This window comes from Chlorocebus sabaeus, chromosome 9 (assembly GCF_047675955.1).
Source record: "Chlorocebus sabaeus isolate Y175 chromosome 9, mChlSab1.0.hap1, whole genome shotgun sequence".
Taxonomy (NCBI): domain Eukaryota; kingdom Metazoa; phylum Chordata; class Mammalia; order Primates; family Cercopithecidae; genus Chlorocebus; species Chlorocebus sabaeus.
The window spans coordinates 53,961,705-53,989,317 of NC_132912.1; the positions used below are offsets into that span (position 1 = coordinate 53,961,705).

Consider the following 27,613-nt stretch of genomic DNA (forward strand, 5'->3'; position numbering starts at 1 on the left):
AAAAATACAAAAATTAGCTGGACGTGGCAGTGCATGCCTGTAATCCCAGCTACTCAAGAGGCTGAGGCAGGAGAATCACGTGAGCCCAGGAGGCAGACTGCAGTGACCTGAGATCGCGCCACTGCACTCCAGCCTGGGAGACAGAGCGAGACTCAAAACGAAAAAAAAAAGAAAATTCAAGTTGTAAAGATCTCAAATTCTGTATAATTGAAAAGTTTTCTAAGGCCAATTGTTACAAAACATGGTATTTTTAATACACATACAGAGATCTCCAGAGATGTAAGTGGCTTTAAAAAATAAGTAGCAATAATAATAAGTAGCCATTTCTTCAAGTGTGAGGATACAGTCAGGGAAATAAGAACATAAGATATGGAGGTAAGAGCTGAGTACTGTTTAATATGTGGTTGGCTTCACTTGCAGGCCCAATGCTTTACATGCATTACCGCATTCCATCCCCAAAACAATTCGGAGGCAGGAATTCTTCGTTTTCATTCAACATATTTACTGAGTGCTAGTTCTGTGTCCTAGAAACTAATCTAAATCTCAGCATAAAGTAATGAACAACAACAAAAAAAAATTCAAAAACTTGCCTTCTTGGAAACTGTATCCTATTTCAGTGTCTGTCTTAAGGGGCTTGAGTAATTTCTCTATGGAGTCAAATAAAGTGGGTGGCAGAGATGGAACTCCAATTCAGGCATGTCAGATCATAGGTACACAGTCTGAATCATTCAAACTATGATTCTAGCATACGTAACTGCTGCTCAATAAAGGGAAAAAATAACTTCTACATTTATCTGAGTTTTTCAATAATAAACAGTACTTATTTGAGAATTTTGAATATTTTGTTGTTTTGCTTATACTACTGCTCTCCCTATAGGAAATGACCTGTCAATAAAAACTAGCAACAATCCTCAGTTAACATGTTTCTTTCCATCTACTTTATAAATTTTAAAGCAAAAAAACCTGAGACAAAAGCAATCTGAAAGCCTCATCTGCTCCCTAAAATTATTAACCAAAGAACTATTCATACTTCAGCAAACTTCAATCTTCAGTTAACATGTTTCTTTCCATCCACTTAATAAATTTTAAAACAAAAAAACCTGAGTTAAAAGCAATCTGAAGACCTCTTCATCTGCTCCCTAAAATTATTAGCTGGCCAGACACGGTGGCTCCCGCCTGTAATCCCAGCACTTTGGGAGCCAAGGAGGGTGGATCACGAGGTCAGGAGCTCGAGACCAGCCTGGCCAACATGGTGAAACCCTGTCTCTACTAAAAGTACAAAAATTAGCCAGGCATGGTGGCAGGCACCTGTAATTCTAGATACTCGGGAGGCTGAAGCAGGAGAATCATTTGAACCTGGGAGGCAGAGGTTGCAGTGAGCTGAGATCATGCCATTACACTCCAGCCTGGGTCACAGCGCGAGACTCCATCTCAAAAAAATATTAACCAAATATTAAAATATTAACTATTCATACTTCAGCAAACTTCTTAAAATATCAGAGGAAACTTTGCTAGTACTTTGTTGAAGATTTTGGCATCAATGTTCTTAAGGGGTATTATCTGTAGTTTCCTTGTAGTATCTTTGTCTAACTTTGGTGTCAGTGTAATGTTGGCCTCATAGAATGGGTTGGAACATGTTCTCTTTCTCCAGTTTTTATTTTTTTCACTTGAAGAATGGTATTAGTTTTTCCTTAAATGTATGGCAGAATTCACCAGTGAAGCCATCAGGTCCAGGGTTTTTCTTTGTCAGATTTTTGATTACTCATTTAATCTCCTCACTAGTTAAAGGTCTATTCAAATATTCTATTTCTTCATGATTTAGTCTTAGTCGATTTTGTGTTTCTAGGAATCTGTCCATTTCATTTAGGTTATCCAATTTGTTAGCATTTGTTTACAATACTCTTTTATTTGCATAGCCACGTTAATGGCAGCATTATTCACAACAGCTAAAATGTGAAAGTAACCCAAGTATCTGTGGGTGAATGAATGGATAAGCAAAATGTGGTATATGCATAAAATGGAATATGATTCAGCCTTAAAAATGAGGGAAATTCCGAGACATGCCACAACATAAACCTTGAAGACATTATGCTAAGTGAAATAAGCCAGCCACCAAAAAGAAAAATACTAAATGATGCAACTTATATGAGGTACTTATAGTAGTCAAGATCAGAGAGACATTAGTAGAATCGTGGTTGCCAAGGATGGGGGAAGGAAGAAGGGAGAGTTGTTGTTTTACAAGTACAGTTTCAGCTTTACAAGATGAAGAGAGTATGGGAGATGGATGGTGGTGATGGCTGTACAACGTTATGAATGTATTTAATACCACTGAACTATATACTTAAAAATGGTTAAAATGATAAATTTTGGGTATGTATATTTTACCTTGATTTTAAAAATTGGAAAAAAATTATTGTAGAAACGGGGATGCCTGGAGAAGAGCTTTATCACAGACTCATTTTTTCACTTGTACTTTCGTTATCTGAATTAATATACAAACAGATCCCTGATGATATGTAAATAGACTCACATTATTATTCTCTTTCCCTTAACGAGTTAATTCCTGTTAGAAGTTTTCCACCAGTGTCTGGTATATCTTGGGTGCTGTTCACATAATGGGTGGTTCGTCAACCCCAACTGGACCCTCTCTGCATGTAGGTGGGGCTTGTGAACTAGCAGGCTTCACTGCAGGGTAACTCCTGCTTGTGCAGATACCGACAGCCTTAAGTATCAGGCTCTGTTGATCTCTTCCCTGAAGCCATTCAGTTTCTTAGAAAAGAGTACTTCAGTCTCCTAGGTGAAGTGTATAACTCCAATTGTCAGTGCTCCGCAAACAAGTGGAAAAAGGACATGGACAGAAATTAAAGGCAAGGAGGTGTATCTCCTGATCCAGTAGGTCGACTTCCGCTTAATCCCCATCTGCAGTGTACTCCTCTTCTGTACTCTCTTCAAATCTGGAATTTCACTGATTCAGTTTCTTTAGACAATCAACTGCCCATCTTTTGTCAAAATGAGGGAGGGGTACAGAACTACTAAGGTAGGGGTCAGTGCTGTGGATAATGCCACAAATGTGACCACTTGTATAATTGTAAATTTTCTAAGCAGCTTCATGAAAAAAACTAAAGAGAAAGCTGAAAATAATTTTAATGCATCTTATTTAACCCAATGAATACAAGATGTTATTTAATATGTAATTAATATAAAAATTTAGATATTTTACACCTTTTTTTCCAAATATAGTATTACTTTAAAGTTACAGCACCTTTTAACTAGGACTAGCCACATTTCAAGTGCTCAATGGCCACATGTAGCCTAGTGGCTGCCATATTAGATAGCATAGGTCTCAGTGAGGCTGTGGTAACAACTCCAAAATTTCAATGGCTTAGTACAACAGAAATTACTTCTGTCTCATGTAATATGTCCAACACGGGTATGCAGGGGTTATTTCCAGTTACTCAAAGAGCCAGGCTGACCACCTTGTTCCCACATCAAATGAATCCTATGACCAGGGATATCCTAGGCAAGAAAGAGACCAGAGTATCTTCATGGGTTTTTCACTATGCCAACTCAGAAGTAACACAACCTCCCTCAAAGTCTACTGGCCAGCATCAGTCACCTGATCCCACCTAACACTGAGGAGCAAAGGAATTAAATGCTCCCAACAGTCTGGGACTAAAGAAGATCTAGATGTAGACGAGCACTAAGAAGTCACTGCCACAGGCAGGCACTTGGCTTGTGGGCAGGTGCGAGGCACAGGATCTCAGCCCTAGATTCCAGGGTATCGCTATTCCATATACAGATTTTTAAACTAGTGTTGAGCCTGAACTCTCATCTCCAGTTACAGATAAAACCAGTGCCTGCAAATCTCCAGGCTTGAGAGAGGTAAAGACTGATTTGCTTCTTCCATGTCCCTCTACAAGCCAAATAACAAACAAGTCTTCATTGGAATGAACAGTGGGCACATTTGAAGATACAGATGGTGCAAACGGCCTATAGCATAAGGGTTGAAGTGGACACAGGAGTCAAGTCAACTTGAAAATGACCAACCAGACCTCCCTTCTAGGACACAGCCTCACTCGCACAGGAAAACAACTGCTGAAAATTAAAATGAAATTGAACAGGAAAACCTTCTCCAGAAACAAAGGAAAGAGGAGGCCCACATGAAAGTGAGGGGCAGTAATGGAAACAGGAGACGTCAAAAGCAATCCATATTTTGTAACGGAAATTAACTCTATGAAATTAGAAATGCTATCCTGAGTCACTATGCCTTCTTCCAAACATTCAGGAAAGTGACCTTCCAATAAAACTGACCCATGGCAAAGTTTTCAGATCCAAATCTCATAGAGGTTAAAACAAAATGGGGAAGGGGCCAGGCATGGTTGCTCATGCCTGTAATCCCAGTACTTTGGGAGGCTGAGGTGGCGGATCCCGAGGTCAGGAGTTCCAGACCAGCCTGGCCAACATGGTGAAACCCTGTCTCTACTAAAAATACAAAAAAATTAGCCGGGCATGGTGGCGCGTGCCTACAGTACCAGCTACTCGGGAAGCTGAGGCAGAAGAATTGCCTGAACCCAGGAGGCAGAGATTGTACAGAGCCAAGATCATGCCACTGCACTCCAGCCTGGGTGACAGAGTAAGACTCCGTCTCGAAAGAAAAACAAAACAAAACAAAACAAAAAACAGGGAAGGAATAGGGAGCAAAACAACATCCTCCTTACAGACAAATACATCATGCTAGAAGGCCAGAAACAGAAGACATTAAAATTAAAACCACTATTAGTATTTCAAAATGAGCTAAAAACATTAAGAAAATTATATAAAGCATGAGAAACAACATCAGAACAGAAGAAACTCAGAAATGTGAGAACACGACTCAGTAAATAATTATAAATTTAAAAATGTATTTGAGAAATGAAGAATAAAACCCAAGGAACACAAGAATGAATACTACAGATAATGCCTTCAAGAATTTGAAAGTGAGAAGGAAGATAATTCTAAAAACCAAAAAAGAAATGATGAAATAATAGGATTCTAAAGAAAGTAACAAAAATTGTGCCATGTTTTACATATTAGGAATCCCTGGAAAAAGCAAAAGCAGGGGAACAAGCAATATTAAAAACTGTAATCCCAGAAATTTTTGCCAAAATTAAGACAAAAGAGCGAATGGGGCCTGTACTCTCAGCGTTGGGGAAGCTGAGGCGAGAGGATCACTTGAGTCCAGGAATTACAGGCCAGCCTGGCAACATGCCAGGACACCAGAAAAAAATTAGAAACTACATATTTAAGGCACACATTGCATACTGGAGAATACTGGGCCAAAATAATCGATACCAAGATATAGTAAAATTGCAGGATTTTTAAGGAAAAAATAAATTTGAGCATCTAGGCAAAAACATCAAGTAACTTATAAGGGAAAAAAACTACATTAACAACAAACTTTCCAAAAGTAACATATTATACCAAAAAATAAAATACTCAAGGAAGGAAAACGAAAGCCAAGAATTTTATGGCCAGTAGAACTAACTTTCAAGTACAAACATTCACATATTATCAAAATACAAAAACTCAGGGAATATTGTTCCCATAAGCCTTTCTAGAGATATCCACTAGAAAATAAGTTTAAGAGAACCAATGTAGGTAAAGGGATACTGACATAGGAATAGAGGTGAGCACTAAATAGTTACTGTCGACTACACAGGGACAAAGACGAACAGACTACAAGGGCGCATAATGGGTGTTCGCTCTAATGGCAACATGACCTGGTGATACATGGAAGACAACAGCACAGGGAGTGGGGGGAAATGGAGACCGCATGCAAAGAATGGTTTTAACTGGTTTCAACCCGTGATGAATATATTAGTATTGTTGTTTTGTAACTGTCAGAGACATGTGTGACAAAATAAATGAGTAATTATCAAATATTCTACCACACCTATGTCCTTGAAAACCAGGATTCCGAGGGTAGTACCTCCCAGCACTATCCACTGAAAAGAATTAGAAACGAAGACTAACTTGTAGCAATGAGCATTAGAACACCCCAAAAGTCCTGGTGGTGGTTTTGAAATACCATTTCCCACTGAAAAAAACTCAAGGCTTCTTGGAGATATTCCAGGTGTGAGGCAGAAATTGCAACAGATATTCCTGGAATGTTTCATTTTATAAGGTAGTGAGGAGACTAATCACAGACCATGAGTCACTTTAGAAGGACTCAGGAACCTACCAGAAGAGGCTCCCTTTGGTCAAAAACGAACAATTTGAGCTTTAACAGGTATAAGAATTACAATGGACTGAACCCCAACAAATGAGTTCGTAACAATTCAGAAAACAAAAAGGAAAGAAAATCACCTTCAGAGAAGATAGGGAACCAATTCATTATTTTTAAAATCGTTACAATTCCAACTATATGACGTTTCTGGAAACAGCAAAACTATGAAGACAGTAAAAAGATCAATGCCAGGGGTTGAGAGGAAGGAGAGAGAAATAGGCAGAAAGCACAGAGGATTTACAGGGCAGTGAAACTATTCTGTATGATACCATAATGGTGAATAGACATCACTCTGCATTTAATATATAACCCATATAATGTACAACACCAAGAGTGAATCCTAATGAAATCTACAGACTTTGGGTAATAAGGACATGTCAACATAGGTTCATCAATAGGAAAAAATCTGCCACTCTAGTGGGGGATGTTGACAGTGGAGCAGGCTATGTACGTGTGGATCGGGGAGATATGGGAACTCTTCGTACTTCTTCAATTTTGCTGTGAACCTGAAACTGTTCTAAGAAACAGCCTACTTTTAAAAACTGCTAAAAGTTTTACTGCTAAGTAAAAGGACAGAATAAGCATGTATCTTGTCTTTCCTATTCCCTGGAAAACTAAAAAGGAATACAGTTCTGTAGGAATATGCTGGTAATCCCATTTCTAGGTACTTAGCTGGTGAAATATAACCTACATGCAAGCAAGAAATATATACATGAATGTATAGAGCAGCTCTATTCATCATCGCTAAAAACTGGACATAACACAAAAGTCCTTCTAAAAGTGAACAAATGAAAAACTGGCACATCCACCAACGGAATGATAATCAACCACAGAGAGGGACAACACTCTTGATACATGCAACAACCTGGACGACCCTCAAAAGGCATAATGCTAAATAATACAGTCTCAAGAGGGTACTTCAAAAAGACAAAACTAGAGTGACAGAAAACAGGTTGGTGGTTTCCAGAGTTAGGGGTGAAGTAAGGTGTGACTGCAAAGGGACAGCAGGAATGAGATTTTCCGGTGGCTGAACTGCTCTGTATAATGACTATTGTAGTTTGTTGTATCTATAGATGTGTTAAAATTCATAGAATTGTATATCCCCAAAAGCTCTATTTTTAGGGTTTTTTAATTTCTTTTTTGCACTGGAGAGCAGTGACATGCTCAAAGCATACCGTAACCTCAAATTCCTAGGCTCAAACAATCCTCTCATCTCAGCCTCCCGAACAGTGAGGACTACAGGTTGACACCACCATGCCTGGCTAATTTTTCTAATTTTTTGTAGAGATGATGTCTTACTATGTTGACCAGGGTGGTCTTCAACTCCTGGGCTCAAGCGATCCTCCTGTCCCTGCTTATATTAATTTTTAAAATAAAATTTAAACAAAGTATGTCAGCTAACAAATGATAACAGAATTAGACTATCATACATTTGCAAACCCCAATGAAGACCTAATCAGCATTCAGCATCAAAGCTACTACAATAATACAACAGAGACACAACCACACATTGTGTGTCTCCTAATATAACATACTGACTGCCTACAAGATAGACAAAAGCCCTTGAACAGAATCTGATTACATCTCTTGATGCACCTGCCAATTTGTAGGAAATAGACAGAGAGAAGCTGAACTGTACCATGGGAACATAATTAGAAAAATACAGAGCATCCAAAAATCCAGACTATCACAGGAAACTCTACAGGTCAAATAGGAAAATTCTTCAACAGATAAATGAGAGGGAGGAAGGGGAGAATCCATCAATTATAATAGACTTAAAAGACATATTAAGACAAAAAAAAAATACAAGCAACAAAGGAAAAAACAAATATAAACTGAACATCATAAAAATTAAAAATTGTTGTGCTTCTGGCCGCGAGTGGTGGCTCACGCCTGTAATCCCAGCACTTTGGGAGGCCGAGGCAGGTGGATCACTTGAGTTCAAGAGTTCCAGACCAGCCTCAGGAACATGGCGAAACCCTGCTTCTACTAAAAATACAAAAATTAGCAGGGTGTGGTGGCGTGCACTTGTAATCCCAGTTACTTGGGGGGCTGAGGCAGAAGAATCACTTGAACCCGGGAGCCAGAGGTTGCCGCGAGCCAAGATGGCACCATGGCACTCCAGCCTATGCGACAGAGCAAGACTCTGGCTAAATAAATAAATAAACGGGCCGGATGCGGTGGTGGCTCACCGGCAAGGCGGGTGGATCACCTGAGATCAGGAGTTCAAGACCAGCCTGGCCAACATGTTGAAACCCCATCTCTACTAAAAATACACACACACACACACACACAAATGTTGTGCTTCAAAGGGCACCATCAAGAAAGTGAAAAGACAACTCATGGAATGGGAATGGTAGAAAATGTTTGTAAATCATGTAACTGATAAGGACTTGTATCTGGAATATATAAAGAACCATTAAAATTCAACAGTAAAAAGACAACCCAATTAAAAATGAGCAAACAATTGCCGGGCGTGGTGGCTCACGCCTATAATCCCAGCACTCTGGGAGGCTGAGGCAGGTGGATCACAAGGTAAGAAGATTAAGACCACCCTGGCTAACACGGTGAAACCCCATCTCTACTAAAAATACAAAAAATTAGCCAGGCGTGGCAGCATGCACCTGTAGTCTCAGCTACTTGGGAGTCTGAGGCAGGAGGATGGCATGAACCCGGGAGGCGGAGCTTGCAGTGAGCTGAGATCACGCCACTACACTCTAGCCTGGGTGACAGAGTCAGACTCCGTCTCAAATAAAAAAAATGAGCAAAGAGTCTCACTTATCCAAAGAACGTACGCAAATGAGCAATAAGCACATGGAAATATGCTGAACGATATCAGTAATCAAGGAAACACAAATTAAAAACACAACAAAATACTTTAGACCCACTTGAGTGGCAATAAAAAAATAATAACAAATGTTGCCAAGGATGCAGAGAAACTGGAACTTTTAAAACCTGCTGGCACAGCTGTAAATGGTGCAGCCATTTTGGAAAAGAAAACCAGTTCTTCAAACGGTTAAGCACAGAGTTGATTCTGTAATTCTTCTCCTATATACCTAAGAGAAACAAAAACATATTTCCACACAAAAACTTGTACAAATATGTTCATAGCAGCATTATCTGGAACAATAGCCAAAAGGTGAAAATAACCCAAATGTCTATCAACCAATGAATGAATAAATTACTCTATACAATAAAATAATATTCAGCAGCTGGGTGTGTTGGTTCATTCCTGTAATTCCAGCACTTTGGGAGGCTGAGGCAGGTGGATCACCTTAAGTCAGTAGTTCAAGACCAGCCTTGCCAACATGGTGAAACCCTGTCTCTACTAAAAAAAAAAAAAAAAAATTAATCGGACGTGGGGGTGGGCGCCTGTAATCCCACCTACTTGGGAGGCTGAGGCACAAGAATCATTTGAACCCGGGAGGCGGAGGTTGCAGGAGGCTGCAGTGAGCTGAGATCATGCCACTGCACTCCAGCCGGAGGGACAGAGTGAGACTCTGTCTCAAAAATAATAATAATAGTAATATTCAGCAACTAAAAGAAATGAAGTACTGATACATGCTACATGGATAAGCCTTGAAAAAATGTGCTAAATGAAATATGCCAGGCACAAACATGCAATTCCACCTACATGAGGTACCTAGAACAGGCAAATTCATATTAGACAGAAAGTACTACAGTGGTTACCAGGGGCAGGAAGGAAGGAATACCACAGAGTTATTGTTTAATGGATAAAGAGTTTCCGTTTGGGGGTGGGTGTCCTGGCTCACACCTGCAATTCCAATACTTAGGGAGGCAGAGGGGAGAGGCTCGTTTGAGGCCAGGAGTTGAGACCTAGATGACAAAACAAGACCCTGTCTCTTAAAAAAAAAAAGAAGCCAGGTGTGGTGGCTCGACCCTGTAATCCCAGGACTTTGGGAGGATGAGGCAGGAGGATCACTTGAGCCCAGGAATTCAAGACCAGACTGGGCAAAATGGCAAAACCCCATCTCTGCAAAATAAAAATACAAAAATTAGCCAGGTGTGACGGCACACACTTGTAGTCCCAGCTACTTGAGAATCACTTGAGCCTGGGAAGTGGAAGTTGCAGTGAGCTATTATCATGCCACTGCACTCCAGCCTGGGTGACAGAGTGAGATGCTGTCTCAAAAAAAAAAGGGTGGGGGGTCCTGTTTGGGATGATGAAAAAGTTCTGAAAATACATAGTAGTGATAATTGCATGACACTGTAAATATACTTAATGAACTGGAATTATATACTTTAAAATGGTAAATTTTATGTTATGCATATTTTACAATTTTAATAAAACAGCAGGGGGAAAAAGTCAGGAGACTATTTTTTTTGCCTTCCCTGTCACTGAAATAAGATTTTTCACAATGAATGAACGACTCATAATAAGAGAAGATCAAAACAGACAGGCGAGCACAGGACTCAATATGAGTTCAATTTCTGTTGTTCCAAGACAGGATTATAATTTACAATTCAAATATTGAGAAACATTCAGGGAAGATAACCAGATCCCTAAGGAAACCTGTATCAGAGAAACGAAAGACTATAGAAGATGGGCATATAATGTTCTGATTTGGATAGAGAGGGCGAGATGGGAATTCTGGAAACTGAAAACCAGACAAAGTTGACCATAAACTGAGGCAAAATTTCAATGGTGATTGTAAAGGAATAATTTTTGTACATTTAAGGGAAGTGATAATATCAAAACTGTAGCACTTTACAGTTTAAAATCAATTTTCACCCACATTCTAACTGAATTTCACAGCAACCTTATAAGTAATATTTTTCTTCCATTTTGTGGGAGATAGGGTTCAGACAGGACAAGGGTTTGTCAATTGAGTGGAGAACTAGGATTCAAACTCAGGCCACTGCTTCAAATCTCTAAACTCCTTCAGTGAATTGATGTTACATGAAATAAGTTGAATGTACCAAAGCTCACAGTTCCACCTTTGGAAACTAGAAAACGAAGAGCAAATTAAATCCAAAGTAAGTGGAATAAAAGAAACAAAATGTAATAGTATCAATGATACTGAAAGATACTGAAAACAGGAAATCAATAAGAAAAAACTAAAAGCTGGTTCTTTGAAAAGATCATAAAATTGATAAGCCTTTAGCTAAGCTAACTAATTAAAAAAAGATGACACAGGCCGGTGGCTCACGCCTGTAATCCCAGCACTTTGGGAGGCTGAGGCGAGCGGATCACGAGGTCAGGAGATCGAGACCATCCTGGCTAATATGGTGAAACCCAGTCTCTACTAAAAATACAAAAAAATTAGCCGGGCATGGTGGTGGGCGCCTGTAGTCCCAGCTACTCAGGAAGCTGAGGCAGGAGAATGGCATGAACCCGGGAGGCAGAGCTTGCAGTAAGCCAAGATCATGCCACTGCACTCTAGCCTGGGAGACAGTGAGACCCCGTCTCAAAAAAAAAAAAAAAAAAAAAACAAAAAAAACAAGACACAAATAGCTAACATCGGAAATGAAAAAAAAAGATCACTACAAAGCCCCTTTAAAGGTACATTAAAAGGATAATAAAGGAATACTATGAACAAACCTATGATCACAAATTTGATAATTTAGATGACATGGACCAATTCATTAAAAGACACAATATGCCAAAACTTACATAAGAAGATACAGATAATCCAAATAGGCCTATATCTATTAAAGATATTGGATCAGTAAGCAGTAACCTTCCAAAACAGAAAGCAACAGGCCCAAATGAGTTCTGCCAAGGTGGATGGATTGCCTGAGGTTAAGAATTCAAGACCAGCCTGACCAACATAGTGAAACCCCATCTCTACTAAAAATACAAAAATTAGCCAGGCGTGGTGGTATGCGCCTGTAAACCCAGCTTCTAGGGAGGCTAAGGCAGGAAAACTGCTTGAACCTGGAGGCAGAGGTTGCAGTGAGCCAAGATTGTGCCAGTGCACTCCAGCCTGGGCAACAGAGTGTGACTCCGTCTCAAAAGGAAAAGAACAACAACTCTAGAACAGTACCTTTATAGAGATTACAGAAGTGTATGCACTGTCAAAACCGATTAAATGGAATACATGAGAACGACAGGGACTGGGCATGGTGGTACACGCCTGTAATCCCAGCACCTTAGGAGACTGAGGTGAGAGGACTGCTTGAGGCCAGAAATTCAAGACCAGCCTAGCCAACATAGCAAGACTCTGTCTCTACACAAAAAAATTTTTAAATCTGCCAGGCATGGTGGCATACATCTGTAACCCCAGCTACTCAGGAGGCTGAGGCAGGAGGACCCCTTGAGTCTAGAAGTTCAAGGTTACAATGAGCTATGATCACTGCACTCTAGCCTGGATGACAGAGACAGAGCCTGTGTCAGATAAACAAGTAAGACAAAAAAGAACCATGCATTTCACTAAATACACAGATCTATAAATTATACTTCGATTTTTAAAATTAAAAACAAATTGGAAATGAAATTAGAATGAAATGGACTGGGGAAAGGCCAAAAAAATCCTGAGGCATTGGTTTAGAAGTATTACTATAAACTAAAAATGATTTTAAAGATAATATGTAAAAAAATAATAGTCTATTTCCTAGATACATTTGTGGAAAGAGGCTAGAACCAATGACACTCCAGTATCAATGAGAACACCTAAGACTCAGATCTTGGTTTCTAGATATTGAATCCCACTAAGAGAACCCAGGGTTCCTTAGAGACAGGACTGATTCCGGGGATGGGGCAAAGACAGTTCTAAAGAAGTCTGGAACATCACTATGGCATAAAGAAGTGCTCTTTATTTTTTTAAAAAAGGAAGAAAAAATGACAGGGCCATATCAAAAGGACAAGAGAGCCAGAATGAAGAGACTCTCACTATCAAAATCTGGGACAACATTAACCTCAGAAAACATAAGGGCTGGTCAGGTACAGTGGCTCATGCCTATAATCCCAGCACTTTGGGAGGCCGAGGCAGGAAGATCCTTCGAGCCCAGGAGTATCAAGCCTGGGCAACATGGTGAAACCCCCATTTATACTTAAAAAAAAAAAAAAAATTCGTCAGGTTTGGTGATGTGCACCTGTAGTCCCAGCTACTTGGGAGGCTGAGATGGGAGGATCAACTGAGTCTGGGAGGTCAAGGCTGTAGACAGCCGTGATCGCACCACTGCGCTCTAGCCTGGGCAACAGGAGTGAGACCCTGATGAAAAAAATCCATAAGGGCTACAACTCATTGAACGAAATGGACTCTATCAGTCCACAGCGATGACAACTAAATAGATAAATCAATTAAATACATAAGGGAGTTAGAAGGGTTCTTACATAATTCAGAATGATAAATGTAGAACTAGTGATGAAAGTGGAAAAATCACCATTCTACAACTATAAATAGTAAAGGCCAATTAAATCTGCAGGGGAGTAGTGACTTTTACGAGGAATAAGAAATCTGTGTGGTGTTGAAGTTTCTCCCCACAGACTGCTTACTAGTTACAAGGGGGAAAACAGTAATTATAGAGAGGAGAAACTGGAAAACACCTTGACCAGGTGATCAAAATTAACACGACCAATGACAGGTAGGACAGACATAGTATGCTTCTGAGTCTGATATCCTGAGAAGGACACATCCGTCATTTATGTAGACTTCTGGCCAGAGATGCATCACCTGAATCTAACAATGAGAAAACACCAAGCCCAAAGCGAAGAATATTCTATAAAATAACTGGCCTGGTGTTCGTCAAAAATGTTGATATCATGAAACACAACAGGTGGCTAAGGAACTGCTTCAGAGAGAAGGAGATTAAAGAGGGAGGACAACTAAATGCAACATGTGACTCCAGACTGAATCCTCCACTGGAGGGGAAAAATGCTAAAAGCAAAAACAAAAACAAACAAACAAGAAAAAAAAAAAAAAAAAACCTCAGTTGGGCCAACTGACAAAACTGGAATACAGACTGCAGATCAAAGTGCCGCCTCAATGTTAAACTCCCTGAATTTGATAACTGAAGAATGATTACACAGAATATCCGTGTCCTTAGAAAATGGAAACTGAGGGCCGGGCACGGTGGCTCAAGCCTGTAATCCCAGCACTTTGGGAGGCAAAGGCGGGTGGATCACGAGGTCAGGAGACCAAGACCCTTCTGGCTAACATGGCAAAGCCCCATGTCTACTAAAACTACAAAAAAACTAGCCAGGCATGGTGGCACACGCCTGTCGTCCTAGCTACTCGGGAGGCTGAGGCAGGAGAATCACTTGAACCTGGGAGGCAGAGGTTGCAGTGACCCAAGATCCTGTCACTACACTCCAGCATGGGCAAGCGAGCGAGACTCTGTCTCAAAAAGAAAATAGAAACTGAAATAGTAAGGGTAAAGGGGCAGAATACATATAATTTCACTCTTAAGTGAGTGTGTGTGTTTGTGTGTGTGTACAGGTAGGAGGGAAGAGACAGAAGCAGAGAATTATAATGCAAATATGGAGAAAATGTTAAAAACTGGTGAATGTGGGTATGAAGAGAATGGGCATTCACAAAGGTATTCCTGCATCTTTTATAAGTATGAAATGATTTCAAAATAATAAAAATAAAAATGAATTAAATTCATATATTAAAATTCTAACCCCCAGTACTTCAGACCATAAATTTGTAAATAGGGTCTTTACAGAGGTAATCAAATTAAAATGAGGTTATCAGGGTGGGGCCTAATCCAGTATGACTATAGCAACCTTATAAAAAGGAGACATCTGGATATGACACCACAGACATGTGTGGAGAGACAGGGATAAAACTGCCATCTGAAACCCAAGAACGCCTGAGGTTACCAGGAGTTAGGAAGGAGGCCAGAAGCAGATCCTTCCCTGGTACCTTTAGAGGGAGCATGGCTCTGCGGACACTCCTATTTTGGACCCCTTGATTTTGGAAGTTTAGCCTCTAGAATTGGGAGCCAATACATTTCTGCTATTCTAAACCCAAACAAACAAATAAAATAACTAGAATAGCAAAAAACAAACAAACAAACAAAAAACACCTACAAACATTAAGTTAAAATAAATTCAAAACTTTTCATAGATATGAGACACACTTGATCAAATAAAGGTGTTTAAAAACACAAATACATGGGTTATTCACTGGTGGTCACAAAATAAAGACTGAGGAAATCATCAAACACCAACCTTGCTTGACCAACCTTGCATTTAATACACGAATTAAATTCATATATTAAAGTTCTAATCCCCAGTACCTCAGACCATAAGTTTGTAAATAGGGTCTATACAGAAAATCGTGTGGTTGGGCACAGTCACTCATACCTGTAATCCTAGCACTTTGGGAGGACTGTGCAGGTGGATCACCTGAGGTCAGGAGTTCGAGACCAGCCTGGCAAACAATGGTGAAACCCCATCTCTGCTAAAAATATAAAAATCAGCCAGGTGTGGTGGTGGGTGCCTGTAGTTCCAGCTACTGGGGAGACTGAGGCAGGAGAATCACTTGAACCCACGAGGTGGAGTTGCAATGAGCCAGGATCATGCCACTGCACTCCAGCCTAGGTGACAGAGCAAGACTGTCTCAAAAAAAAAAAAGAAAACTATGTGATATAAAACCACTAACCAAACCCATACATTACTAAGTCCCAATTGCGAATATATTAAAACTGATTTAGTAAAGTCATTATTATTTAAAGATATTTTAAATCCCCTATGAGAATAAACTGGAAAGTTACTAGAAAAAGAAAGTTAAACATGTTGAATGATTTAATAAAAATTATTAAGTTGTCTATGTATTAACAAAACTGGTTAGAAAATGTAGTGGAAAAATAGTATCATTCACAATAGCACCCAAAAATATAACACATGAGAAAAGCTACAAAACTTTACTGAAAGTCAAAAAAGACGACTTGGGAAAGATGACTCGCAATTTTATGAATTAGTAAACTATATACTGTAAAGATGGTAATCCTGTCCAAATCAAATCAATCCATCAGTCAATATTAGCAGGCTTTTAAATAAAATCAGACCAAAAATTTCTAAAGACAATTGGAAAAATAAACAAATATCCTCAACCTTTGAAAAAGTCACAAAAATTTGCTTTACCAAGTATTAAAATATACCCAAAGCTATACTGATATAAACAGTGTGATTCCACTGTCAAGAGACAGGTCAGAAGAGACCAAAAGTAGATCCAAATATATATGAGAATACAATAAAAGTAACATCTCAAATCAATAAAAGGTGATAAAAGAATTCGCTAACCATTTGGGAAAAAATTAAGTCGGATCCTTACCTCATGCCACAAAACTAATTTCAGATAAATAAAACGTTCAAATATAAAACGTAAAACCAAAAAAGAACTGGGAAACACTACTGTAATGGGGAAAGAAATGTCTAAGTTTAACATCAAAAGTAAAAACCATAAAGAAAAATGTGGCTGATGTAAAATTGTTATTAAAGATAATAATGGCCAGCCAGGGTGGCTCATGCCTGGAATCCCAACACTGTGGAAGCCAAGGACTGCTTGAAGCCAGGAGTTCGAGATCAACCTGGGCAATAAAGCAAGATGCTCTTTAAAAAAATAAGTAACACCAAATTTAATTTTCTTCTGTTTCATGTGGCAACTTTAGTAAGCTTGTGACATTATTACAATTATGTTGTGCTTTAGAATTGTGACTATGGCAGTAACATCAGTATATTTTATTCTACCCATCCGACTTTACTTTAAAGAAAACAATTTTTCACTTTGATGTGACAACTGACTTTTCCTAGAATGGTTAGGAAGTTATGCAGTAAGTCCTTTTTTTTTTAAGACCGGGTCTTGCTATGTCGCCCAGGCTAAAGTGCAGATCCCTAGATAGGGCCTCAGCCATGTACCACAATGCCTGGCTAATATTATCCTTTTTTGGAGATATGGAGTCTCACTAAGTTGTCCACACAGGTCTCCAACTCCTGGGCTCAAGCAAGCCTCCTGCCTCAGCCTCCCAATTAACGCCCCCTCCCTTTTTTTTTTTTTTTTAAACATGTCTGTGATTATCATCTTTGGCTGGAATGAAAGAAATTATCTAAAATTCAGCTGACTTCTGACAAGTTGGTATTGAGTTATTAAAATGCATACAAATTCCTAAACAGATTAAAGCTAATATTCTAGGTTGATGAATGAGAAGTATCTGTAAGGATGTTTTTTTTCTCTCCCTCAAGCTTGTACCAGCTGATCTGAGAGCTACTTGAACCTCAACTGGTTAAATGACCTATGTTATAAAAAAATGTTCTAAAGGGGAAAAAAACTGCCTATTTGAATGTGACATCCCCCGTCAAATTCTTACTTTCTTTTCCCTTTCCTTTATCTCACAGTCATTCAAGCATTTGTATCTGCAATATAGAGGCAAAAAGTACACCTAATGTAATTCCAGATTCTTTAACATGGGTTATTTTTACTTTCCAAGTCCTATTTTTTATCCTTTCATAAATTAGCCCAAAATGTAGGGCATAGTATATAAGGCTGGAATTATGATACTCACGGTACACAGGGCTTAAGGGATTCAGGGTAAGGGCATCAGCCAACAAGACACCACCCTCAGCCCTGATCTGGAGCATCCCTCACCACCATCTGGACTGTGCTGAAAGATGTGGAAGGCTATATGCAGAGTTGTGTCACAGCGGCTAAGAGTTTGGCACAGAAGAGCCAGCTGTGTCAAATGCTACTGAGAGATGGGGCTGGACCATGGAGGCCCTCAACGACGCAGACAAGAATGGCCTGAGGAATGCAAACTGTGGTGGACAGGAGAATAAGAAGCAGGCAAGGGCTGGGCACGGTGGCTCACGCCTGTAATCCCCACACTTTGGGAGGCCGAGGCCGGCGGATCACAAGGTCAGGAGAGCGAGACCATCCTGGCTAACACGGTTAAACCCTATCTTTACTAAAAACATACAAAAAATTAGCCGGGTGTGTTGGCAGGCACCTGTAGTCCCAGCTACTCGGGAGTCTGAGGCAGGAGGATGGTGTGAACCCGGGAGGCGGAGCTTGCAGTGAGCCGAGCTGCGCCACTGCACTCCAGCCTGGGCGACAGAGAGAGACTCCGTCTCACAAAAAAAAAAAAAAAAAGAATCAGGCAGGTTACACAGTTGAAAAAAGGTGAAGGAGAGGAGGTGTTGCAAGCAGACCATCCCTGAAGCATCTGGCTAAGGAAGGGGGTGGAGGCTGACTTTTTTTTTTTTTTTTTTGAGACGGAGTCTCGCTCTGCCGCCCAGGCTGGAGTGCAGTGTTCGGATCTCAGTTCACTGCAAGCTCCACCTCCCGGGTTTAGACCATTCTCCTGCCTCAGCCTCCCGCGTAGCTGGGACTACAGGCGCCCGCCAACTCACCCGGCTAGTTTTTTGTATTTTTTAGTAGATACGAGATTTCACTGTGTTAGCCAGGATGGTCTCAATCTCCTGACCTCGTGATTCGCCTGTCTCAGCCTCCTAAAGTGCTGGGATTACAGGCTTGAGCCACCGCGCCCGGCGGAGGCTGACTTTTCTTAAGGTAATGGTTGGGTTTTCTTACCGAGTCTCTACCAGAGATTGTTTGCTGATAGAATGAACCAAAAAAGGGGGTGATGACTAAAGAGAGGGGAGAAACAGTCAAAATTCACATAGATACCATATACAAACACAGCTAAGTAGGTGATATTAATCTCTAAGCTTCTATCAGGCTGGGCACAGTGGCTCACACCCCTAATCCCAGAACTTTGGGAGGCCAAGGTGGGTGGATGGCTTGAGCCCAGGAGTTCAAGACCAGCCCGAGCAACATGGCAAAACCTCATCTTTACAAAAAATACAAACTATCAGTCAGGCATGGTGGTGCACGCCACCAACTACTCAGAAGGCTGAGGTGGGAGATCACCTAAGCATGGGGAGGTCAAGGCTCCAGTGAGCCGTGATAGCACCACTGCACTCCAGCCTGGGTGATAGAATGAGACCCTGTCTCAAAAAATATACAAAAACAAAAATTAAAGAATTTTTAAAATAAGGTTATGTCAGCCTCACTAGAAATTATTTAGCATTTTGGTATACATTGTTCTGCCCAGATTTTTAACATCTATGCAAACAATACTTCCAGATAAGCTCATATTTGCAATTACTGCCATGCAAAACATACAAATTTTCTTGCCATCTCTAGACACTTAGGAAGTTTCTCATCATACATACGTACATGAAGGTTCTTTTCCTCACAGCAGCATTACTAATTTTATTCTCATTTTCCTCTTCTAGTTTTTCATTATATATCTTCTCCACATATATTAATTGCTATGAATTATGTCTTAACTTCTAAGAAATAGGACTTTTGACAGATATAAATAGAAATGTTCATTATTTTCACAAAGAATTACATGCTTTCCTGTTTCTCTTAAAACACAAATGGCCTAGCCAGGTGTAGTGGCTCATGCCTGTAATCCCAGCACTTTGGGAGGCCAAGGCGGGTGGATAACTCGAGGTCAGGAGTTCAAAACCAACATGGCCAACATGGTGAAACCCTGTCTCTACTAAAAAATACAAAAATTAGCTAGGCGTAGTGGACGGCGCCTGTAATCCCAGCTACTTGCGAGACTGAGGCAGGAGAATTGCTTGAACCTGGGAGGTGGAGGTTGTGGGTGAGCCGAGATCACATTTGCACAGCCTGGGCAACAAGAGTGAAACTCCGTCTCACAAAAAAAAAAAAAAAAAAAAAAAAAAAAAACCATACAAATGGCCTTATTCTAGGTTTCCCTCTTTTGATAGGGACATGAGAACTGTTACTGCCCCATTGGCTCACTATATGAAAAAGAGTCCAAATGCAGTGAGTGATGGCAACTGAGAGCTGAGGAGATGGCAGCGAGGACAGCCTACTAAGCTCCACTGAGGGCTGCAATTGGGAATACAGGCCCTGTGCTGCTCATCTTACCATTTTTCAAGATGAGTCAGAAATCTGCATTTTCTTTTGAAAACTCTCCCAATTTTTAATTGTTGGCCACTAATTTTTTAAAAATTACATTATAAGCCAAATATACACCTACAGGCCAAATCCAACTGACAGGTCACTAGTTTGCAACCTGTATGGTAAAGAATCATGGTTCATCTACCATTCTTTTTCTTGTTTTTAGTTAAATCTTCCCTCCAAGCAGATACGTTGTTTTTCTATAATATACCCATTTAAAGACTCAAAGTAAAGTTAAAAGACTACCAACAACAACTATCATTAAACATCTCTCTTTTTAAAAGTAATTTACTACATTTGCATTTTGATACTGGTTTGGGATGGGAAAGAAATTCATTTTAAATTTACAACTACTCTTGTAATCCTAGCACTTTGGGAGGCTGAAGTGGGTGGATTGCTTGAGGCCAAGAATTCAAGGCAGCCTGGGCAACCAGGTAAAGCCCCATCTCTACAAAAATACAAAAATTAGCTGGGTGTGACGATGTGCACCTGTAGTCCCAGCTACTCAGGAGAATGAGGTGGGAGGATCACCTGAGCCCAAGAGGCAGCGGTTGCAGTGATCCAAGATCACACCACTTTACTCCAGCCTGCGCAACAGAGCAAGATCTTGTCTCAAAATAAAAAAAAAGAAAAGAAAATTTACAATTACTCGTGAAAAAAAGTTGTTATCTTATATCCAGAGAAGTACAATAATTGACATTTGTAGAGCACCTGCAATATGCCCAGCACATTACTAAGCATTTTCACACACTGGTTTTCACGAAAGCCTACATTACCTTGTAAAGTTGGTATTATTATCTCATTTTACAGGCAACTTCTAATAGTTCACAAAGTTCTCAGTTTTTCTTTCTCGGCATTCAGAATCCAGCAGAAATGGTTGGTTAGAGTTGCCTTTTGATAGGTATCATCAATCAACGATAATTACAACCATCTTAAATCACAGTAACAAAAATGCAAGGTAAAGATTTTGAAAGACAAGATCCTTTGAAAAAAAATAGCTAAAACTTTAACTCCTTAAGTTCTCCAATTTCACTAATGTTCCCTGATCTCCCTTTAGTAGTCAGTTATTTTCAAAACAAGCAAAATTGAAGTCAGCTCTTTTTGGTTAACATGTTCCTTTCCAGAACCTCTAAAAACAAAGCCTTGCAAAAACCAAAGCTTTTTTATTAACATAACAAGGACTGAAGGAACACCACTGACTGACACGATGTGGTAGGCAAGGCACAGTGGCAAGGCACAGTGCTCGGCTCACGTGCAATAAAACAATTTGGATTCCCCACTCACTTGAGCTTTCAGTTTCAGTTTCTGAGAATGGAAGCAGATCTGAAAGTAATCATGGTGAATTGCCACAAAGCAGATTTAAAACAGGATGCTGGATAGCTTTCACCAAGGTGTTTAAGTAAAAAGACATACTGGGCAAAATCTCAATATAATTGGAAAGGTAGAAAGACAAACTGCTCCCTTACAGTGAAGTAGTTCCTTTAAGATCTTACAAGGCCTGAAGGCTTACATTAATATCTTATAAATACACAGTTCTACTCATATTTTATATGTCCTAGAGATTCCATGTCTTTAATTTTTATCTTTTAAAAGCCACGTATTTTTCTGTAAGACACACACAAATAACAAACTTAAGTATTTTAAAAAGTAAAACCTTTATCAGGATTTAAGTTTCTAAGGCTCAAGGAACATTTAAGTAATTAAAGCAAATTATATATTTATAAAAATAACAGACAAAACCAATAGCATGTATCAAATAATGTGGAAAGGATAATTGTTAAAACGCTACTTTTACTGTTAACATGTAAAAACTTAATACTAATTTTTTAAGTATGGAAATTGTGATGAAGGGTCTAATTACTTGGTTTTTGCAAAGATATAAAATGTCACATGGTAGTAAGCTACAAAAGCAAAGTGCCAAAATGAGTCATAATCCCCTAGTAAAAAAAAACTGGACTAAAAAAGGAATACATATAGTATCTTACAAATATGCTTATATAAGAATGATATAAGACATCCATGACCTTAAATGAAGAGGATGTGTCAAAAATATCTTAATCTCACTAGCAATTAATATATCAAAATAATAATGAATAGCAAATAGACAAAGTTTTGAACACAGTCTTAAGTAAAAGGTTCACAAATCTCTCCTAAGATTTATCTCCATTTTCCCATTTCTGAGGTTTACCTACATCTAATTTTTAAATATATAAATATATTCACTTAATAATTTAAATGACAATATCCTACAGCAACCAACTCAATTCTCACTAGTCACTTTCCAACATCTTCCGTGTCTCGTGCATTAACAGATTTCTTGACATTACAGGGAACCACAACACTATCTTTTTGGAACAAGGTCCATATTTGAACACATAGAAGTACAGAAGAAAAGCCCTCGATGGTACCTGAAAATGCCATACAATTTGAAGAATTAAAGTTCAAATTCTGGCCGGATGCAGTGGCTCACGCCTGTAATCCCAGCACTTTGGGAGGCTGAGGCGGGCGGATCACTTGAGATGAGGAGTTCAAGACCAGCCTGGCCAACATGGTGAAACCTCATCTCTACTAAAAATACAAAAATTGGCTGGGCGCAGTGGCTCACGCCTGTAATCCCAGCACTTTGGGAGGCTGAGGCGGGTGGATCACTTGAGATGAGGAGTTCAAGACCAGTCTGACCAACATGGTGAAACCCCCTCTCTACTAAAAATACAAAAAATTAGCTGGACGTAGTGATGGGCGCCTGTAATCCCAGCTACTCAGGAGGCTGAGGCAGGAGAATCACTTGAACCCAGGAGGCAGAGGTTGCAGTGAGCCGAGATTGCGCCACTGCACTCCAGCCCAGACGACAGAGCGAGACACTGTCTCCAAAAAAAAAAAAGAAAGAAAGAAAGAAAGAAAAAATTAGCCAGGCATGGTGGTGGGTTCCTGTAATCCCAGCTACTCTGGAGGCTGAGGCAAGAGAATCGCTTGAACTTGAACTTGGGAGGTAGAGGTTGCAGTGAGCAGAGATAGTGCCACTGCACTCCAGCCTGCGTGACAGAGTGAGACTGTCTCAAAAAAAAAGGAAAAGTAAGAATATAAACTGGGAAGAAAAACTGGAGCCACAATATAGAAAGCCAACTATAAAATCAAGTTACTGAGCAAAAATCTGTAAATAAATTAGAACTAAAGTATGAGAGCTACAGAGAATAAAACCTTTATGAACAGGACAAAACAGAACACCAACTCCCAATACTGAACCACAAACTATGATTGGCTGTACCTTTTCTCTTTTGGAAAAAGCGCACTGGGACAATATTCTGCTAAGAAAACAGAGTAACTCAGTCTCGGTGACATGGCAAAACTCTGTCTCTACAAAAAAATACAAAAATTAGCCAGGAGTGGTGGCGTGAGCTGGTCCCAGCTACTTCGGAGGCTGAGGTGGGAGCACTGCTAGAACCTAAGAGGTGGAGGTTGCAGTGAGCTGAGCTCACACCACTGTACTCCAGCCTGGGCAACAGAGAGAGATTCTGTCTCAAAAAACAAAATAGAAAAAACAAGGAAAGAAAAGAAAATACAGCACCTACTCTCAAAATTCTAAAAAAAAAAAAAAAAAAAGAAAAAAAGATATAAATGTGCCTAAATTTATGTGATATAATTCTGATTACTAATTATAGTGACATTCTTAAGAAGGGTAGTAAGCAAATTGATGAACATTATTAATACTTAAAATGACCTAAAAGTGAGGACAAAAATAGTATTTCTTAACGGATGAATAATGTTTGACAGGGATTTACAAATAGCTTATAAATAATGCTTAAACTTCCTAACCCCTCAGAAAAGGGACCAGTCACATATTTATGAACACATATTTATGAAATACATTTAAACTTTAATAACCATAATTGTTTAAATGATTCCTTAAAGGCTAAAAAAAAAAAAAAAAAAGCCTATATTCTAACTAAAACCAACTGGAAAAAAATTACAACATAAAACAGACAAATTAACATCCAGAATATGGCAATGGGATTTTATAACCGTTTTTATGTGAAAATTCTTTATAAACTCTTCATTTATCTAAGAGAAGCAAGGAAACAGAACAAAAGAAATATTGTAACTGCTTTGGGGACTTTTTACCACTACCTTTCTGAAACACACAATCTAATTCAAGGCCATTTTGTGCCAAGAAAGTTATTTTTTTCCCTCAAAATATAATGTAAAATACTCTTTAAATTTAACTCAGTATCAATTTGAGATAAATTGATGTTTAATTGCATTATTAAACTATAACCATTAAGCTCTCAAAGAAAATATTTTTAAATACCTCTGAATATACAAAGAAATAATTATTTGGATTACTTGAAATGCTAAATTATAAAAAAGTAAAGAAAGCCTTACAAAAAAAATAAGTAGCAACTTTTAAGAGTATTTAAGTTAAAATGGTACTCTTTGGGGGCCTGTTAAGAAAACTTCCTAATTCCCTCCCTCCCTACTCTGAGGAAGGGTTGAAGACATAGTTGCAAATGCATACTCTAGCCTCACTATTGCTTTTCTGAACTGTGCAGTGGTAGGCTCAGGAACAAAGAATGTGTAACCTGATCTCTTTTCCTTCTCTCCTTCACAGCAACTTTTAGAAAGTAATTTAACCTCCCAAAATGGCATCTTTGTGCTGCTTAGGGGAAAAAGATCTATTCACTATCACAGCATAAGAAAAAAAAAATCAAATCACTTTTTAAATATGGTGTTTGCTTAACATAGTGATATTTTTGTCAAACATTGAGTACTTAGACAAGCCAATTAAATGAATTACCATCTGAGTAAAATGTCTACTAACCAAGATTTTAAATGTAGTTCAGGATTTAAGAAAAATCAGTCGTAATTACTAATGCAAGGTGGACTTAGTATTTTGCTTCTACAACAAATATAGTATAGCTCCAAAGAAGTCTACAGAAAATAAAAATGAAGATTAAAAATTGTCTAGATAGACCAGGATCGGTGGCTCACCCCTATAATCCCAGCACTTAGGGAGGCAGAAGCAGGCAGATCACCTGAGGTCGGGAGTTCGAGACCAGCCTGACCAACACAGTGAAACCCCATCTCTACTAAAAACACAAAATTAGTTAGGCGTGGTGGCGCATGCCTGTAATCCCAGCTACTTGGGAGGCTGAGGCAGGAGAATTGCTTGAACCAAGGAGGCGGAGTGTGTGATGAGTCGAAATGGCGCCATTGCACTCCAGCCCAGGCAACAAGAGCGAAACTCCGTCTCAATCAATCAATCAATCAATAGATAAAATATATATATATATTTTAAAAATTGAATTTTAAATCCTAGTGACTGTACGAATCATGGAAGTCATTACTTTTAATTCTCATATTATCTTTTCATTTACCTTAATTTAATAAAGGAAATATGTGAATCTGAACATCTGGAAAGGAATAGAAACCTAAAAATATTTGCTAGGCAGGTATCAAAGAATGTAGTGAACTTTCTCACCTTTGACAAAAATCTGGAAAGTCATTCTAAAATTAATACCAATAAAATTTTATATACTTTGTATACATTTCAAAAGGCACTCTAACTTGATGACTTAATTTGATCTTCACAACAACCTTGTGAGGTAGGTGATCACATATTTGCTTATTTGAGACAGATACAAAGAGACTGGTAGAAATCTCTTGCCTCCGGTCTAGAATTCTAAACTATTACTTTATTTCAGTACATACAGACAAGCATTACTATCTTGATTTCACCAAAGAAGAAATAAATCCAGAGAAGAAACTTGCCTAACATCACAGTGCTGCTACACAGTAGAACAAGATTCAGGCCAGGACCAATCCAAGCCTCACCCCTATCCACAACCATCATCAAAAAAAACAGATAAAAGTAACAGTTTAAAGTTATATAGCTGACTAAAAACCAACTGTGGTAGCAGGATAATGGCCCCTGCAGACATTCACATCCTAATCCCTGTAACCTATGAATATGTTATTTAGATGGAAAAGGGACTTTGCAGATGTGTGACTAAGGGTACAAAACCTGAGATGGGGCGATTATCCTGGATGAGCTTGTTGGGACCAATCTACTCACATGGTCCTTAAAAGCAGAGAACTTCTCCCAAGTACGGTGGGAAAGAGATGACAGGAGGTCACAGCCATGTGACCTTGCTGACTGTGAAGGTGAACGGGAAGGGGAGCCTGATCCAGGAATGCAGCCAGCCTCTAGAGGCTGTAAGAGGCACAGAATCCATACTTCCTTAGAGCTTCCCGAAAGGAACACACCCCTGTAGACACCTGTATCTTAGCCTGGTGAGACCTGTGTTGGACTTCTGACCTGCAGAACCATAAGATAACAAATTTGTGCTCTATAAACCACTGAAGGTATGGTAATTTGTTACAGTAACAACAGAAAATATACCAACTACACCACATAATTGACACTGTCTTACACTATCTAAAAAAAAACTGTCAGGTCAGATGTGGTGGCTCACCTGTAATCCCAGCACTTTGGGAGGCCGAGGCAGGCAGATCACCTGAGACCAGCCTGTTCAATATGATGAAACCCTGTCTCTACTAAGAATACAAAAATTAGCTGGGCGTGGTAGCATGTGCCTGTAATCCCAGCTACTCAGGAGGCTGTGACAGGAGAATCGCTTGAACCCAGGAGGCAGAGGTTGCAGAGATCACGCCATTGCACGCCAGTCTGGGCAACAACAGTGAAACTCTCTCTCAAAAAAAAAAAAAACAAAACAAACTTGTCAGTGAGCAAGCATGTCATCAGAAATCCTGTCTCCAATACAGATGAAATAAAAATACAGGTACCCTTCCCTATACAACTCAATGTGATCTTATTGCTTAATGATATTCTGGCCCAATGCTATACTTTTTAACTCTTCTTCCTCTTCTAACAAATCAACTGTAAATACAAAGCCTTGAAATTCCCAAACATAAACCTAGCTAACTTTCTTTTGCCTTGTCCACACCACCATGGGGGGGTGGGGGCGGGGTATAGATCAGGTGGATGAAAAAAGGACACACAGTAGCTAGAGAAGACTGCATTAAGGCAGTAGACTTACCAGAAAGAAACAAAGCAGTGGGCTATTAAACAGAATGTGAAACACTGAACACGGTTCAAAGAGTATTTGCCAAGAAGCTGCACTAGACATAATAATAAATTATTCCTTGATATGCTATTATTATCCCATTTATATACAGGGAAACAGAGCACAAAACAGCAATATAATTTATAGCAAGGTGACTGTAATATCAACCTTAAATCTCTTCAACAGAATCCAAATACAATTGTGATCTGATACCCACCATGATCCATTTTAAAATGAAATTTTCACTGCATATTTTCCTCCTCGAACTCGTATTTCCATATATTTGCCCTGCATATAGTAATTGCTAATGCTTGAAAGTCTTATTAGTCGCTCAGTCATACATGTCTGAGGTTCTGTTT

The 27,613-nt window shown here is 39.3% G+C and overlaps 1 protein-coding gene across 3 annotated transcripts in view; it reads right to left on the reverse strand.

The window, feature by feature from the left end:
- The window catches only part of BMPR1A (bone morphogenetic protein receptor type 1A), a 165,503-nt gene that overhangs the window by 102,930 nt on the left and 34,960 nt on the right, over positions 1–27,613 (reverse strand). The window lies entirely within an intron of this gene.